The sequence below is a fragment of the Octopus sinensis genome, linkage group LG2 (genome assembly GCF_006345805.1).
Source record: "Octopus sinensis linkage group LG2, ASM634580v1, whole genome shotgun sequence".
Taxonomy (NCBI): domain Eukaryota; kingdom Metazoa; phylum Mollusca; class Cephalopoda; order Octopoda; family Octopodidae; genus Octopus; species Octopus sinensis.
The window spans coordinates 159,552,175-159,561,525 of NC_042998.1; positions in this window are offsets into that span (position 1 = coordinate 159,552,175).

Below are 9,351 nucleotides of genomic sequence, written 5' to 3' on the forward strand. Positions count from 1 at the left end.
TTTCTCTTTCAGTGGTGAATCCACATCATATTGTTACTTATGCAACTTTGCTGATGTCTGATGTTCCAACGATGACATGGAATATCTTGAACACCTTTTTCACGTCATTTCCTATGATACATAAAACAACTTCAACCAGGGTATCATAAATTTTGTTTTGGACAATAAATGTGGTCCTTTGATATTTTCTGATTTTTGCTTAGCTAAGGACTGAAGATGTAGGAGTTCCAAAATGTTAACATGGTTAATATCAGGAACTTTGTGTAAGTTTCTGTGGCCTTCTGAATTACTTTGTGCAGTTTTTTTTTCTTTTTGTGGGATAGGGATGCAATAAGCAACGGAGCTTTGATAATAATTGTCAAATATTCTCAGCTTTGTATTACCTGAAACTTGTGTACAGTATTGTCAGGGCCATCTTAACATCATTATAGGCCCCCAAGCAAATCAGTGCACTAGGCTCTGTAGTATTTATTGGCAGAAAGCCATAGTACATGTAGATCAGAATTGTGCCCCTAGACACAGGAGGCCCTTGGGTAACTGCTCAGTATGTTCATGCCTTAAGATGACCCTGAGTGTAGTTGATCTAACACTGATGTGCCATGTTTTGAGTTTGTACTATAATTTATTCATTTCACCTGGACTACAGACAATAAGCTCTTTTCACATACTTTGTGAAGTGGTTTGTCTTTTTCTAATTTTCAAAAGAAAAAGGTTCATTATTTATGAACACTTAGAAGCTTCATACAGAGTTTATCACTTTTGAATATTATAGATAAACCAAGTTATTGCTTGTGTCTAAATTGACTGATTTAGTCATAGTAATATTGTCCCGTGGAGGCAGGAAATCAAGTGGAACATCACAGGCTGCAACAATCTCTTCATCATATTTGTCCTCTTCCTTTTCTTTCTGTCTTTTTTAACTTTATACACATAAACACATGCAAAAACATAATTGCATCATTCTGCTTAGTTTTACATTTCCATTTATTTCTACATTTCTTTCCTTAAAGGTAAACGGTTAAAAACTTTATTATAAGCACAGGCATGGCTGTGTGATAAGAAGCTTGCTTCCCAATCACATGGTTCTGGGTTCAGTCTCACCATCTGGCACCTTAACCCTAACCCTACTAACAGCCTTGGGCTGACCAAAGCCTCATGAGTGGATTTGGTAGACAGAAACTGAAAAAAGCCCATTGTATATACATATGTAATTTATTATATATCTATGTGTGTATCTTTGTGTCTCTGTTTGTCCCCCCACCACCACTTGATAACCGGTGTTGGTGTGTTCACATCCCCATAACTTAGCAATTTGGCAAAAGAGACCGATAGAAATAAGTGCTAGGCTTTAAAAAAAGTCCTGGGGTTGATTTGTTTGACTAAAATTCTTCAAAGCAGTGCCCCAGCATGGCCACAGTCAAATGACTGAATCAAATAAAAGATAAAAGATAAAAGTTAAAAGATATCTATATTATGATTAAATTTCATTGCATCATTGAAGGGAGGAGAGTGATTATGCCAATAATAAAGACACACACACTGATTTTATTTCACTTCTTTGTTATTCATTAATTGGTTATATATTTGACCAATTAACTAATTGATTGTTTGATTAATCATTCAGTTAATCAATCAATCACTTATGTTTGTCAAAGTCTTTCCATCACCATTTGTACCCTCTTTCTTGATATGTCCTCTCTACTTCAGGTCAGCTTCAGGTCTGTCCTATTTAATTAATTAGATTTTTGATACCTTAATTGTTTACTTATTAGTATCAGTCACTACGACTAGTACTAACACTATTATAATTACTAATGACTGCTTCTTATTTAGCCAATACAATAAAATGGCTGTGAAGTACCTTGGTACTTGACTAGTACTTTATTTTAACCTCCTCTCTGTCAATTATGATGAAGAGTGTTCCAGTTGATCTGATCAACAGAACAACCTGCTCATGAAATTAACATGCAAGCAGCTGAGCACTTCACAGACACATGAACCCTTAATGTACTCCTCAAAGAGATTCAACATAACACAGAGTGTGACAAGGTTGGCTCTTTGAATTACATATACAACCCATGTTTGCCAGTTGAGTGAACTAGAGCAATGAGAAATAAAGTGTCTTGGTCAAGGACACAGCGCATCGCCAGGAATCAAACTCATGGTCTTATGATCATTAGCCAAGTACCTTGGCCACTAAGCCCTGAGGCTTTATCTTTTACTTGTTTCAGACATTAGCCTGAGGCCATGCTGGGGCACTGTCTTGAAGAATTTTAGTCAAACTAAGCAACCCCAGTATTTATTCTATCTTTCTCTTTTGACAAACTAGGGATGTAAACACACCAACACCAGTTGTCAAGCTGTGGTGAAGGACAAACACAGGCACAAAGATACACATATATATACAACAGGCTTCTTTCAGTTTTTGTCAGCCAAACCTACTGACAAGGCTTTGGTCAGCCCGAGGCTATAGTAGAAGACACTTGCCCAAGGCTCCTCTTCTTTATTTTATTAACCCCAAAAAAGAAAGAAAGGTAAAGTTGACTTCAGTCAGATGTAAATAGCCAGATTATGATCAGTAATTAAATCAACAATGAGTGAGATTCTCCGTGGCCACTCAGATTGCTAGCAATGGCCAAATCCTGATAAATTGCATCTCTTTACCATCTTGAGAATTAAAAGGACAGAATTGAATAATATAGTCCTATATATACTATACTTCAATGAAAGATGAAGTGGGCATGGCTGGAATATCTTCAACAACAACAAAGCAATTTCCCATCATCCATACTACCAATACTAGCAGTTACATGGTGTCATTATGCCTTCTCAGTGATTAAATATCTCATATAAAGGAACTAAGATTTATGCTGCCTTGGTTCATATGTCTCTTTATATACAGTACCATGCAAAAGTCTTTGGCCACTATTGTAAATTTCTGCTAATTGCTAACTTATAAGTAGATGTTTCACATTGCATTTTTTACAGGTAAAACATTGGCCCTGTCAGAGTCATTTCCATACCTAATCATTATATTTTGTAGTTGGGAGTCTGAATGAGAGGGGAAGATGCAAGATGATCACCAAAAATGGCCATGCAAAAGTTTTCAGCCACCTCACCAAACAAGATGTGTGTGTGTGTGTGTGTGTGTGTGTGTGTGTGTTTTATCAGGCTGAGTAAAAAGTAAGCAACATTTTGAAACATCAAATTCATCACAATATATTTCAACAATGTGGAAATTTTATTCATCAAAATAAGTACCATTACAATCAACACATTTCTGCCAATGAGTTACAAGTTTGTTTATTCCACTAACATAAAGATCTGGAGTTCTCGAGATGATGAACTCTTTGAATGCACTTTCAGCATCAGTTTGATTTTTGAACTCCTTCTCTCGCTGGAAACCATCAAGGTGCTTGAAAAAGTGGTAGTTGGTAGGAGAAAGGTCTGGAGAATAAGCTGGGTAGGGAAGAACTTCCCAGCCAGGGTCCCTCAACTTCTGGAACATCATTAGGGAAACGGGCAGTCAAACATTGTCAAGAAGAATGATTGGCTCTCTTCTGTTGACCAGTCTGGGACAGAGTTGTAGCAGTTTTTCAACCCTTTTTGGCAATTTCATGGCAATATGTTTCTGCAGTAATGGTTTTTCCAGGTTTTAAGAAGTTGCAGTGGATGAATCCAGCAGTACACCACCAAACAGTTACCATAACCTTTTTGAAGAGCTCGAGTTTAGGGAAGGTTTTCAGTGTTTCATTTTGGTCCAGCCACTGCAAAGAACGTTTTTTATTATTGTACAGAATCCACTTTTCATTGCAAGTTACAATACAGTTGAGAAATGGATCTGTCTGCTTACAGAGAAGCGATGAACAAATTTCATATCTGTGCATTTCTTGACTTTCATTCAAATTGTATGGTACTCAATTGTCAAGATTTTTTGATTTTCCAATCACATGCAAATGGTTGCAAGCAGTTTTCTGGCTAACTTGAAGTTCTTTTGCCAGTTTTCGAGTGGTTTTACATGGATCTTTCTCAATGACAGTCTTTAATTGTCTGTCATTAATGACAGATGGGCTTCCACTATGATCATGATCTTCAAGGCTCAGGTTTCCACGTGAAATCATTTAAACCATTTTAGAGCAGACCACTTACTGGTCATTTCATCACCAAATGTTTCGTTGATATCATGAGCAATTCACGAATATTGCACTTTGACAGTTCTATTTACGATGATTGTAACAATAGTAACAAAAATGTCAATGTTAATTTATTGAAGCATTTGGGCAAGTCTACATCTCTAATATCAGATAACTGCAAAAAATGTTTTAAGAATATTCAAACTCCGGTACAAATTCTTCATGGTTCAAAACGTTGCTAACTCAACCTGATAAAACAGAAAAATATCCACGCAATCTTGAAGAGTTGTGGGAACTCATCCACAGAGAATGGTATCTCATACCTGTGAAGATGAAGGATTTATGCACATCTCTTCCCAGGCACATTGAAGCAATTATTCAAGCTAAGGGAAGCCTCATGAAATATTAGCAATGTACAGTAACTTCTTGAAATAAACATTATGTAATGAATTTTCATTATAGACATTTTTTTGTTTTAAAACACTGTTTCTTGATTGGTTTATGTCAGGTGGCTGAAAGCTTTTGCATTGCCATTTTTGGTGGTTGTCTCACATTTTCTCCTCTCATTCAGAACCCCTACTACAAAATATAAGGATTAGGTATGGAAATGACTCCAACAGGGCCAATGTTTCATCTGTAAAAAATGCAATGCAAAACATTCACTCATAAGTTGGCAATTGTTAAAAATTCACAATAGTTTAAAGTGGCAAGTTCTTTTCCATGGTACTGTACATACCTATATATACATACTCATCCACAAAGTATGAGGATGGGTGTCAAACTTCTTAACCACAAAGCCACACCTGTAGATATACAGATATATAAATAGATAGACAGACAGATATATATATGTCCTCACACTTAACTGCTTCTCGTTCATGGGTGATTTTTACCAGCAGGTCTCAGGAGTGGCCATGGGAACAAGAATGGGCTCCAACTATGTGAACCTGTTTGTTGGCTACGTTGAGGTCCAAATATTCTTAAGTTTCACTGGTCCCACTCCTGAACTATACAGTCATTATATTGATGACTGTATCGCCATAACCTCACTCTCCCGCGAACATATCGACTCCTTCCTCTCTTTCGTCAAATCTTTCCATCCTTCCCTCCACTTCTCCTGCACTATTTCCGATACCTCAGTCACCTTTCTCAACATTTTGGTCAGCTAGAGGTGTTGGCCTCTTGGAGCTAATCAACAGCAGCATTCATCCTATATTTCTGGACTGCCATATTAGCTTGGTGATAACTATTCATATCCAGTACCGCTGCTGTAGTCTCCTTTCGAGAGACTTAGAAATTTTAATATTTCTATTTTTGAAAAACCAGTGGATGTCTTCCACTGAATTTAGGTAAATAATCCTTTGAAAAGACGGTTAGTAGGGACGCCTGTTGGGTTTGGCTGCTCTGCATTGATAAGGGGCAAATACCCTGAAACTAGTCTGCAGATGCCTGACCAGCAAGGAGAAGCGGTTGACCTCCCCTGTTCGAAGGTTATAATGGACACAGGTTTGTGTGTCACATAGCTAGCTAGAGGCGATGGCTTCTTGGAGCTAATCAATGGCAGCATTCATCCTATATTTCTGGACTGCCATATTAGCTTGGCAACAACTATTAATATATATATATAGAGAGAGAGAGATTAGATAGATAGATAGATAGCTATAGATATACGACAGGCTACTTTCAATTTCTACCAAATCCACTCACAAACCTTTGGTTGGCCCGAGGCTATAGTAGAAGATACTTGCTGGGACTGAATCCAGAACCATGTGGTTGATAAGCAAGCTACTTCCCACTCAGCCACTCCTGCGCCCATATCTATCTGTCTATCTATCTATCTATCTATCTATCTATATATATATATATATATATATATATATATATATATATGATTAATATTTAGCAAAAGCAATAGAGTGACTCAACTCAATGGCCAAGAATTTCATTTGTTGGCACTTATCAAATCAGGTAAGATATAGTGTAGTATTGCTTCTGCTAAATATTAATATATACATTTATATAAATATATATATATATATGTATGTATATATATGTATGTGTATATATATATATATATTTGTGTGTGTGCATGCACGTGAATATACATATCTGTGTGTTTGTGTGTGTGTGTGTGTGTGTGTAGAATATTTTTATATTGGTTTCAGTCACTGGACTGCAGCCATGCGAGGGCACCTCCTTCAAACATATAGTTGACCACATCGATCCCAATACTTGTTTTTGTGTCTGGAACTTATTTTTATCTATTTTTCATTATTTGAACTGCTAACTTATGGGACATAAAGAAAGATAAACAAAACCATTTTTGGATGCCATGATTTTGATCTATCCCAGACAGATTATGCAAATGTACATCTGCAGATGATGCATTAGGTGGAAAAAAAACGAAATTGATATGATTTAGATGCATCATTAGTATTTTATGGAGTTGATTTATGTATTTTAGGAAATAAGCAATGTGATTTAAATATATCATTTTTGAATCTGATGTATCATAGGGAAATGGATAATATGATTTAGGATATATCATACTTGAGTGGAAGTTAATCGATATTTAGAAAAATAGGGTGTGATTCAGATATTTTATTATAGCAACAACTGATATAGGTTGGCAAAATGGATTTATAAAATACACAAAGATGCACACACACATATATGTGTGCATGTATATATATATATATTATAGATAGATAGATAGATAGACAAAGACAGACAGATTAATAGATACTTGTACATTATCTTTATATATATACACACACACACAATCATGCAGATGTACACACACATCCTCATCACCAGCATCATCATCATCATCATTATCATCATCTACACCACCACCATTATCACTATCACTATTTTACAGTTGATTCCCATGCCAGCATGGGGCTATATACACATGTATCTTCATGTGTATGCATATGTGTGTGCACGCACATGTGTGCGTGTGTGTGTGTGTATGCATGCATGCATGTGTACAATTCTCCCCCTTAATGATATCCCATTTCAATGATATTATTATTATTTCCTTTTTTTTTTTTAAGTTATAAAAATAAAAATTTCACAGTTAATGTCATAAAATACATGCTAAACATTCATAATGACTGCTTTCAAAGTTTAATTACCGCAATGTATCTCACAGCATGTGTATGAGTGTTCTTTTATTCCTTCAGTCATTCAGTTGGTATGCATGTTGATGTTATACATGCATACTGTTTTCACTTTCTATCTGCTCCTCTTTCATCTTAAAACTTTTGAATAAATTTATTATCAGTTCACGCAAATATTATGAAAATGCTGGAGAAGAAGTTTTAACAATAGTAACAGCGATACATGTTTATTCCTTTTCTTTCAAAAGGATCAATGATGCTTTTAAACATATTCAAAAAGCAAATGAGATTTTAAGCACAGAATCTCACGATTCTTATTGCTGATGAAGTAAAAGAAAGTTGCAGCAAATCAAAATCTTTCTTATATCTGCTATCTTTCTTATATCTGCCATTCTATATGCACACACACAGACACACACACACACACACACACTCACACACACACACTCACACACACACTCACGCACACGCATGCATGTACACATACACACACACATGTATATATTTGATAAGCACAGTATGACTGAATAGGAAAGAAGTTTGCTTTGCAACTATGAAGTCTCAGATTCAATCTCAGAGCAAGGCATTTTAGACTTCTGTCATTTTCTATACCCTCGGGGTGATCCATACCTTGTGTCTGAAATTGAGAAGATGGTCACTTGCCTGTGTTTAATCTATGATCTACTGAAGGGCTGTTATTCTTGTCTCTTTGTTGATTATTTACTAGGCCTGATGAAACTTTTTAATTTGTTCCATTGTTTGAGTTCCTTTGCTTGTATATTTACTGATTGTACCAGTTATTCTAATTAAAGTTGGATTCCTTTTTTTTTGTTGTTCTTGTCAAGTTTGATTTTAAATATATCATAATGTTGATGTGAATTTTGATTTGGTCAACATTAAGATATCTTTAAACACTTAGCTGTTTATTGGCAGAGGATTTGAATTTCACTGCAAATTAAAGATACATTTATCAATGGAACAGTTTGAGAATGTTTAATATTGTGAATTGTATTTCGTGGTCATGTGGCTAAGTTTTGAAGTGCTCATTGCATTGCTCGTGTATGTATTTATTGTAGAATTGGTGGTTTTTAAAGCTTTCGCTTTCGTTTTTGGCAAGCAGTATTGTTACCCTTCTTTTATTCAAATACATATATTTATATATATATATATATATATATATGCATACACACACACATATATATATATATAAATAGATGTGCGTATTTTTCCGTTGTTAACAATTAACACAGAAAAAATAGATAAATAGTTACCAGGATAGCAAGAAATCACACAAGTAAACCTGTGTCGGAAGTAAAAGTATTTAAATTACACCTGTGTTAAATTCCATTTATGTATATATATATAAACATGCATATCAAAACAAGGGATTGTTTCATTTACTAATAAGAGTAACAAAATTCTACATGTAGTAGAAAACATGTAAGATATATCCTATTCGAAATATATATACCAAAAACTCCTCAATAACTGCATGACAAAAAGTAAACCCCAACATATAAATACTATAAACAAAGGAGCAAAAGAATTGTGACAAAGCTACAAGTAGAAACAAGAAAGCTGACCCCTATTATAACAAGGCCCTAGCCATCAGTGACATCAATGATAAATTAATATATAATCCCTCTAATAATAATCAAAATATTAATAATAGATCTAGGAGCATCAAAGATAAAGTAATACATAACCATTCCAGTATTAATCAGAATAATAATAATAAGAGACCTAAAAATAAGCCAAGAAAAATTGTTAGGTTCACTCCTCCCTTTTCCCTTAATATGAAAACTAACATAGGTAAAAGATACCTGTCTCTCCTAGACAAACACTTTCCAGCAACTCACAGATGAAGGAAAATACTTGATAGGCATTCTGTGAAATTATCATATAGCTGCTGCCCCAATATGAAGAGTATCATTACATGTAGTCAATACCAAAATCCTAAATCCAGTTGCAGCAGTCATGACCCAGGATCCTGTCTACTTGACTAATGATGAATGATAAAATCTATCATATATGAGGCAAAAGTTACTGAAACCCTAAATAATAATACAACTGATAAGAAGACCTATATTGGA